Consider the following 9,563-nt stretch of genomic DNA (forward strand, 5'->3'; position numbering starts at 1 on the left):
CATGTCTACTTGGTGCCATGTTTTCGTAGTTATATACTTGTCGTTCATGTTTCTGCTGTTGAGATTGGGTGTCATGGTAAAGTGCTGCCTGGTGTTCTCAAGTGCAGAAGGGCTGGGCCAGGCCTCTCAGAGAAAATCTGTGTACCTGGTAAACACCAGTTGTGTGCTGTGGGCCCTAGGTACAGTGTTAATGACCCAACAACACATGTTGAAGAAGATGTCTTTAAACAGAAATACACACAGATGGTCAGTTGACAGAAATGCCGTGGCAAGAGACTTGCAGGCCCCTCACCTGGAGCAACTTCACAGAGCACGCTGACTCCAGGAACTGCGGATTTACTATGTATCTGAGAAATCCGAGGGGTAGGGGGCCACGAAAGTTAATTAGAAAAGGAGAAAAACTTAACTTTTGACTCAGAGACTACATAAGGCTTTGTGTGTGTGTGTGTGTGTGTGTGTGTGTGTGTTAGTTGCTCAGCCATGTCTTGACTCTTTGCAACCCTCAAGATCCTGTGGAGCTCACCAGGCTCCTCTGTCCTTGGGATTTTACAGGCAAGAACACTGGAGTGGGTTGCTGTCCTCCAGGGGATCGTCCTGACCCAGGGATTGAACCCAGATCTCCTGCATTGCAAGCAGATTCTTTACCATCTGAGCCAGGCAGATGCAAATACACATATATAAAGTATGCAAAACTATGTCGTTCCTCTAGTTACTGCATGTGCAGAATATAGGAAAATATTAATGATGACGGCTGATGTAACTGCGCAGCCTTTCCCTGCAGACGATGTTTTGTGTTGAACGAGTGGTCTGATGTCCCCACCTCCTCAGCTCTCTTTGGAGAGCGGTCAGAACCGGCTGTACTAAGGCCAGGCTTCTCACATTCCATACCCGGGCCTCCGAGGAGGAAGGGCAGGGGCCTCGCAGCTGCTGTTTATCCCACTCTCGTTTGCAGCCGGAGGACAATGGACCTGCTGGTGGAGGGAGGAGAGGAGCGCTCCATTGTTGGTGCGGTGGAAAGCGGGGCTCTGGGCGTGGGGATCTCTGCGTGCTCCTCTCCTCCCATCCCGAGTTCTCTCAGGAGCTCAGCCGCTTTTCAGAGATGTGCTGTCATGCTGGGAAGTCAGGGGAGAAATCTGCTGTCAGTGCAATGCTGAACCACACAGGCGCTAGGGACACAGTCTAGAACTCGGAGCACACTTAGCCCAGAGGAGCCCCTCTTGCAGGCCTGGGTGGGCTCGCTGTGCAGGGGTGAGGCGTCTGCAAGGAGAGGCCCTACTCATGTGGATGGGATGGAGCAGGACTCCATCGAGTCAGGACAATGAAAGGTCATCTGTCAGTTCAGTGTATGTGAGCTCTCTCACTTCTTCCTTTTATTTTGTTTGTGTTCTATCTTGAAGGGCTTGTAACTTTTATACACATTGTCCATTTCTGATCCATCCCAGCAGCAAGGCTGACTGCGCTCCTGGCTGTTCCCTTACTCCCACCTTTAGGGGCATCTGATGGCCAGTGTGGAAGGGGCTGCACGTCACGCTCCCGGGTTTCACTCCCATGTGCTCATTTTGCCTGGAGCCCCTACTTGACAGAATGATGTCTTAGTCTCTTCTTTTGTGCATTGATCTTCTCGTCCCACCTCTCCCTGACCTGCTGCACGGCATCATCCAAGTCGTACTACAACTTGTAATAGATGTGCCTACAAAGGTGGTCCCCCACTATGGATCCGTAGGGGTTGGGACTTGCAAAGCCAGGAGGAAGAAAGAGAAAAGTAGTGGTGTCATTGGAAAGAGGAGAGGGAGCCGGAGTAAGAAGAGATTTTGCTACAAGATCCCAGAAATATTCAGAGAACCAGCTCCCAGCTCATGTTTCCAAATTGTTTTGTTTGTTGCCCTTTGATTTTAAAGTTCAATCGGACACTGTATTCCCAGCCATTTGTGTTATTTTCTCTGAGTGTCTCATTTCTTACCTCTGGGCTCCCTTGCTCATCTTTCATTGTTCATTTTATCCTCACTCTCTGAATCCTCACCCTCCTAGTTTCCCCGCTGCTTCCACAGGTTCTAGAACCCCATCTTCACTCAAAGCATCTGTGGTGACAGTTACACATACGGAGCTGGTTATGGGTGTGATGCGATGGTGAATGCCTATATGAGGCTGATTCTAGCATGACCCCTGTCATAGGAGGAAGCTGGAGCACAGGGGGGTCAGTAACCTCACCAAGGTCACCGAGCTGAGGAAGACAAAGCCGAGGGTTCCTACCTAGCTGCTCTGTGCTCGTCACCAACCCACACAGACCCTCTTCCAGCAAATGACCTGCTTTGTACTAACATGGCCACATTTTTTAAAACTTTATTGTACTGAAGTATAGTTGATTTACAATGTATCAATTTTTTCTGTACAGCAAAATGATTCAGTTATACATATATATTCTTTCTCTTTCATATTCTTTCCCATTATGGTTTATCACCGGATGTTGAATATGATTCCCTGTGCTATACAGTAGGATCTTGTTGTTTTTCCATTTTGTATGTAATAGTTTGCACCTGGTAATCCCAAATTCCCAATCCATCCTTCCCCCAACCCCTACCCCCACCCCCTGCTTGGCAATCACAAGTTTGCTGTCTGTATCTGTGAATCTCTTTCATTGTTGTAGTGTCTGACTCTTTGTGACCCCCATGGACTGCAGCATGTCAGGCTCCTCTGTCTTCCACTATCTCCTGGAGTTTGCTCAAACTCATGTCCATTGAGTCAGGGATGCTGTCTAACCATCTCATCCTCTTTCACCCCCTTCTCCTTTTGCCTTCAGTCTTTCCCAGCATCAGCGTCTTTTCCAATGAGTCGGCTCTTTGCATGAGGTGGCCGCAATATTGGAGCTTCAGCTTCAGCATCAGTCCTTTCCCCCGGCTTGGCACTCACACACCCACGCTGTGTCTGGGAGTCTGTGCCATAGACAAGTTCATTTGCGTCATGTTTTAGATTCCACATATAAGTGATATCATATGGTAGCCTGGCCACCTTCTCGTTGGTGTTTGTGGTCAGCAGTCTTTCTCAGAAACTACTACAGTGGACATGGTGATCTGCCGCACAGACTCCCCTTCAAGGATGGAGATGTGGCCCCAGCTTCTGGCTTCAGAACCCATCTCAGCTGCAGAGGGTCCCCAAGCTCAAGGTCATGTTCGTTCCAAGACAGCCCACATCCAGTGACCAAGGAGGGTGTGTAGACTGCTGTTCTGGCCCAGCACAGAATTATGTGACAAGACCTTTTGGTTCCTGAGTGTCCTGCTGGGCTGGGCAAGACTGCCATCAACGCCTGCATGGCAGCTCAGCTCCTCCTTCTGCTCAATCCTGCTTCCTCCTCCACTATGGACCCCAGAGGCATTCTCCAATAAACTGAGACTGTTACCATGGGCCTGGGGCACTTGGAGAAGACTACCATCTTCACTCTGTAGCCTAAATTAAAGGAAAGGGACAGATCTAAGGAAAAGCCAAGGCCAAAGAAAATATTGATGATGAGTTTTAAAGATGCCAGACTTATCACCTTGTATCACTTTAATCCAGTCTTCTCCACTGATCATTTCTGGGTGATTTTGTTATCCTCTGAAACTTTTATGTAACAGTATGGCAGTTCCTAAAAAAAATTAAAAATAGAATTACCTTATGATCCAGCAATTCTGCTTCTGGGTATGTACCCGAAGGAAGTGAAAAATATTTAATACACCCGTGTTCACCGCAGCATGATTCACTGTAGCCGAAAGGTGGAAGCAACCCCAAATCCATCAGCAGATGAATAGGTAAGCAAAATGTGGTGTATGCGCATGCTGGAGTATTATTCAGCATTCAAAAGGAAGGAGACTCTGACACATGCTGCAACATGGACGGACTGTGAGAGTATTATGTCAAGTGAAATAGGCCAGACACAGAAAGACAACTATTGTATGATTGCCCTCAAATGAGGAAAATCAGTCAGATTCACTGAGACCGAAAGAAGAATGGTGGTGCCAGGGGCTGGGTGGGGGGAGGATAGTTGCTATTTAATGGGGGCAGAGCTTCAGTTTTACAAGACGCAGAGGGTTCTGGGGTTTGGTTGCACAATAGTGTGAATATACTTGATACTACTCAACTGCACACTTAAAGATGCCTAAGATGGCAGATTTTACGTTTGGTCTATTTTACCGCAATTCAAAAAAAAAAAAAAATCTTTCATGTGGCAAGATGTCAAAATTAAATTTCAGCAAAGGAGCATTTTAGAGAGCATGTCTCAGACTTTTTCCTGTGTACACAGTTCTCTGAAAATGGTCATGATCTGAGATCCTGCCTGGTGTAAGCCTTTGAAGGAGAGAGGTGAATCCCCCCACAGGATACGGCCGGAGAAAGACAAAGCCCTGAAGAATCACGGAAAAGAACAAGCAGGAAGTTCTCAGGGGAAACGGTGCCAAGTGCAGGAGGGCCTGCCACAGGGTTGGCCGTGCCGTGGCTGCAGGACAGGCACTTCTGGTGTCCAGCGAAGACGATCTGAAGGCAGGAATAGAGTGGGAAGAGCACCTGGGTTCCTGGCTGCACTCCCCCTGGAGCAGGGGATGCACCATGGTCAAAGGAAATGGTCAGGAAGAGTCATTTTCCGTGCCTCTTGGAGGAGGGCAGTCACAACAGCAGGTGCTAAACAGGAAGAAGCAAAGCAATGGTTTTGAAGTCCATTCAGCACCTAGAAGGGCTCAAAGACTGAGGTTCCAAAGGCAGAGGTGACAGGAGGGTGGAGGTGGGATGAATGGAGAGGTTGGGATTGACATAGATACTCTACTATGTGTAAAATAGATAACTAACGAGAACCTTATTGGTTAACAGGAGTTGGTGATGGACAAGGAAGCCTGGCATGCTGCAGTCCATGGGGTCGCAGAGTTGGACCTGACTGAGTGACTCAAAATTCTCCAAGCCAGGCTTCAGCAATATGTGAACCATGAACTTGCAGATGTTCAAGCTGGTTTGAGAAAAGGCAGAGGAACCAGAGATCAAATTGTCAACATCCACTGGATCATCGAAAAAGCAAGAGAGTTGCAGAAAAACATCTATTTCTGCTTTATTGACTATGCCAAAGCCTTTGACTGTGTGGCTCACAATAAACTGTGGAAAATTCTGAAAGAGATGGGAATACCAGACCACCTGCTCTGCCTCTTGAGAAACCTGTATGCAGGTCAGGAAGCAACAGTTAGAACTGGACATGGAACAACAGACTAGTTCCAAATAGGAAAAGGAGTACATCAAGGCTGTATATTGTCACCCTGCTTATTTAACTTCTATGCAGAGTACATCATGAGAAATGCTGGGCTGGAAGAAGCACAGGCTGGACTCAAGATTGCCAGGAGAAATATCACTAACCTCAGATATGCAGATGACACCACCCTTATGGCAGAAAGTGAAGAAGAACTAAAGAGCCTTTTGATGAAAGTGAAAGAGGAGAGTGAAAAGTTGGCTTAAAGCTCAACATTCAGAAAACAAAGATCATGGCATTCAGTCCCATCACTTCAGGCAAATAGATGGGGAAACAGTGGAAACAGTGTCAGTTTTTTGGGCTCCAAAATCACTGCAGATTGTGACTGCAGCCATGAAATTAAAAGACGCTTACTCCTTGGAAGGAAAGTTATGACCAACCTAGACAGCATATTAAAAAGCAGAGACATTACTTTGCCAACAAAGGTCCATCTAGTCAAGGCTATGGTTTTTCCAGTAGTCGTGTATGGATGTGAGAGTTGGACTGTAAAGAAAGCTGAGCGCCGAAGAATGGATGCTTTTGAACTGTGGTGTTGGAGAAGACACATTGAGAGTCCCTTGGACTGCAAGGAGATCCAACCAGTCCATCCTAAAGGAGATCAGTCCTGGGTGTTCATTGGAAGGACTGGTGTTGAAGCTGAAACTCCAATACTTTGGCCACCTGATGCAAAGAGCTGATTCATTTGAAAAGACCCTGATGTTGGGGAAAATTGAGGGCAGGAGGAGAAGGGGACGACAGAGGATGAGATGGTTGGATGGCATCACCGACTCAATGGACATGAGTTTGGGTAGGCTCCAGGAGTTGGTAATGGTCATGGAGGCCTGGTGTGCTACAGTTCATGGGGTTGCAAAGAGTCAGACACGACTGAGCGACTGAACTGAACTAAATGAGAACCTGCTGTACAGCACAGGGAGCTCTACTCAGTGCTCTGTGGTGACCTAAATGGACTTAGTGTTATTTGCTCAGTCGTGTCTAACTCTTTGCGACTCCATGGACTGTAGCCCACCAGGCTCCTCTGTCCATGGAGTTCTCCAGGCAAGAATACTGGAGTGGGTTGCCAGTTCCTTCTCCAAGGGATCTTCCCAACCCAGGGATTGAACCAGGTCTCCTGGGGCTCCTTCACTGCAGGCAGATTCTTTGCCATCTGAGCCAGGGAAGCCTGACCTAAATGGGACGAAAATCCAAAAGAGAAGGGAAATATGTATACATATAGCTGATTCATTTTGCTGCACAGCAAAAAACAATAACATTGTAAAGCAACCATACGCCAATAAAATTAGTAAAAGCAAACAAAATGATACAAATAAAATGATACAAAAATAAACAAATAAAAGCAGAGATGACAGAGCAGGATGGGTAGTCGAGTATCAGACTGAGGATTCTAGCTGCCTGCGATAGAAGCTGAAAAGACACCTGGATGGTACGTCTGAGTGTCTCCTGAATCAGGCGGTGAGCTGGCCTGGGCCTTGGCTCATTACAACCAAAGAGCAGCCAAACAAGGAGGTCAAGAGGGGAGCTCAACCTTGAAGGAGTTGGATTTCAGAGTAACCGGAGCCAACCATCCAGCCTGAAGCTGCTTTTTTCAAAGTGTCGTCACCACCAGGCACCAACAGCAGCTGCAGATGCCCCCACTCGACACACAGGTGTGTGCTCATCACACACCTGTCCTGCTCATCACGTCACCTTATCACGTATTCCAGAGGCCTGTAAAAAATTGCTTTATTAAAGATGTTATCTGGGTGCCCTGGATGTTACTGAAGGGGTTCCTTTGAAGGGCTTTTAACATTATTCTCTTCCTTCCGTCCTTCCTTCTTTCCTTTCTTTTGGCACTGTTTTCTGTTTTTTCAATTGTGACAAAATACATAAAACATAAAATTTGCCATTTTAGTCATTAAAAAATATATATTTATTTATTTGGCTGCACTGTGTCTTAATTGAAGCATGCAGAATCTTACCTGCAGCATGTAGAATCTAATTCCCAGACCACGAATTGAACCTGGGGACCCTGCATTGGGAGCACAGAGTCTTAGCCATTGGACCACCAGGGAAGTCCCCGTTTTAACCATTTTTAAGTACGTAATTCAGTGACATTAATTACCTTCAGCATGTTCTACAACCATCACCAATATCTATTTCCAAAACTTTTTTGTGACCCAGCATGGACACTCTGTACCCACTAAGCAGTAACCACCTCCCTCCCTCCCCAGACCTTGGTATAACCTCTGGTCTACTTTCCGTCTCTAGGAATGTGTCTACTTCAAGTAACTTATACAAGCACATTCATTCTTTTGCTTCTGGCTTAGTTTACATAGTCAACTTCTTCAAGGTTCATCCTTGTTGTTGCCAGCACCAGGATCTCCTTCCTATTTAGGACTGAATAATATTCCTGTGTTGGAGAAGGAAATGGCACCCCACTCCAGTATTCTTGCCTGGAAAATGCCATGGACGGAGAAGCCTGGTAGGCTGCAGTCCATGGAGTCGCTAAGAGTCGGACACGACTGAGCGACTTCTCTTTCACTTTTCACTTTCATGCACTGGAGAAGGAAATGGCAACCCACTCCAGTGTTCTTGCCTGGAGAATCCCAGGGACGGGGGAGCCTGGTGGGCTGCCGTCTATGGGGTCGCACAGAGTCGGACACGACTGACGAGACTTGGCAGCAGCAGCAATATTCCTGTGTATGGATGGACCACGTTTTGTTTCTCCATCCGTCTGTGGAGCTCCTTTTGACTACGGTGAGTGATGCTGCCATGAACATGGGTGCAACATATCTGTCTGAGTTCCTGCTTTCAATTCCTTTGGGTGTATACCCAGAAGTGGAATGACTGGATCATATGGTCGTACTATGTTTAGCTTTTGAGGAACTGTCAGACTGTTTTCCATGAGGGCTGCACTATTTTACATTCCCATCAGCAATGCACAAGTGTTTGAATTTCTCCACGTCCTTACCAACATTTGTTACTTTCGTTTTTTAAAAGAATACATTACGTATAATAACCATTCCAGTGGCTGTGAAGTGATATCTGATTGTGGTCTTGATTTGTTTTTCCCTAATGACTAGTGATTTGATCATCTTTTTATGTGCTTACTAGTCATCTGAGTATATACTTTGGAGAAATATCTATTCAAGCCTTCTGCTCATTTTTATATTGAGTGGTATTTTTTTGTTTGTTTGTTATTGAATTGTAGTCACTCTTTATATCTTCTGGATACTGATTCCTTATCTGATATATGATGTGAAAATATCTCCCCCACCCCATGTTTTTTTAAATGTTTGTTTGTGTGGCTGCACTGGATCTTAGTTGCGGTAAGTGGAATCTTTAGTAGGGCCATGAGACTCCTAGTTGCAGCATATGGAATATAGTTCTGTGACCAGGGTTCAAAGCCGGGGCCCCTGCACTGGGAGCTCAGACTCTTAGCTGCTGGACCCCTAGGGAAGCCCTTCCCCCCATTCTGTAGTCTGTCTTTTCATTCTCTTGATAGTATTCTTGGATGCACAAATGTTCCTTTGTTTGTTTGTTTCTGAAAAATAACTTTTATTCTGAATCAGTGATAAGCTACATATTCATCTGCCACTATTTCAAGTCACAGTTATATTCACATCTGTCCTTTGAAACACTGAACCGTTTTTTCTACCAAAAATACGAAACGCTTCACGAATTTGCCTGTCATCCTTGCGCAGGGGCCATGCTAATCTTCTCTATATCGTTCCAATTTTAGTATGTGTGCTGCTGAAGCGAGCACGCACAAATGTCCTTAATTTTGATCAAATCCAATTTATTAACTTCTTTTGTTGCTTCTGCTTTTGTTGTCAGGTGCCAAGTCACTGTCAGATCCAACGTCATGAGAACGTCCCCTATATTTTCCTCTAAGAGGTTTACAGTTTCAGCACTTATGTTTAGGTCTTCCATCTATTTTGAGTTAGTTTTGTGTATGGAGTAAGGAAAGGAGCCAATTTCAGGCATGTGACTATTTAGACTTCCCAGCACCATTTGTTGGAAAGACTATCCTTCCCATTTCTTATTTTCTTTTATGTTTACATATTTTTAAGTTCCCTGCTAAGGTAAGGAAAGTGGGGATTACTTAAACTGTAAGCAGTTGATGAGCAAAATATATTATATTTAGGTAAATACAATATTGAAACCAGATAACTCTTCTGTGGATCTGTGTTAATATTACAGATCTAAGTCTCACCTCTTCCATGATGCCCTACTTCTTCATCCTGAAACAATTTCGTCCTGTATCAGACTCTTAGCTTTCATGGCCTATATTTTTTTGCATGAATTTTTATTTTTAAAAAAGTAGTCA

The 9,563-nt window shown here is 45.5% G+C and overlaps 1 non-coding gene across 1 annotated transcript; it reads right to left on the reverse strand.

The window, feature by feature from the left end:
* Window positions 1–8,892: 8,892 nt before the first annotated feature.
* On the reverse strand, window positions 8,893–8,999 carry LOC112446903 (U6 spliceosomal RNA). The gene has a single exon (XR_003034981.1). It is a non-coding gene; the product is annotated as a U6 spliceosomal RNA (small nuclear RNA).
* Window positions 9,000–9,563: the final 564 nt, after the last annotated feature.

This window comes from Bos taurus, chromosome 5 (genome assembly GCF_002263795.3).
Source record: "Bos taurus isolate L1 Dominette 01449 registration number 42190680 breed Hereford chromosome 5, ARS-UCD2.0, whole genome shotgun sequence".
NCBI classification, from domain to species: domain Eukaryota; kingdom Metazoa; phylum Chordata; class Mammalia; order Artiodactyla; family Bovidae; genus Bos; species Bos taurus.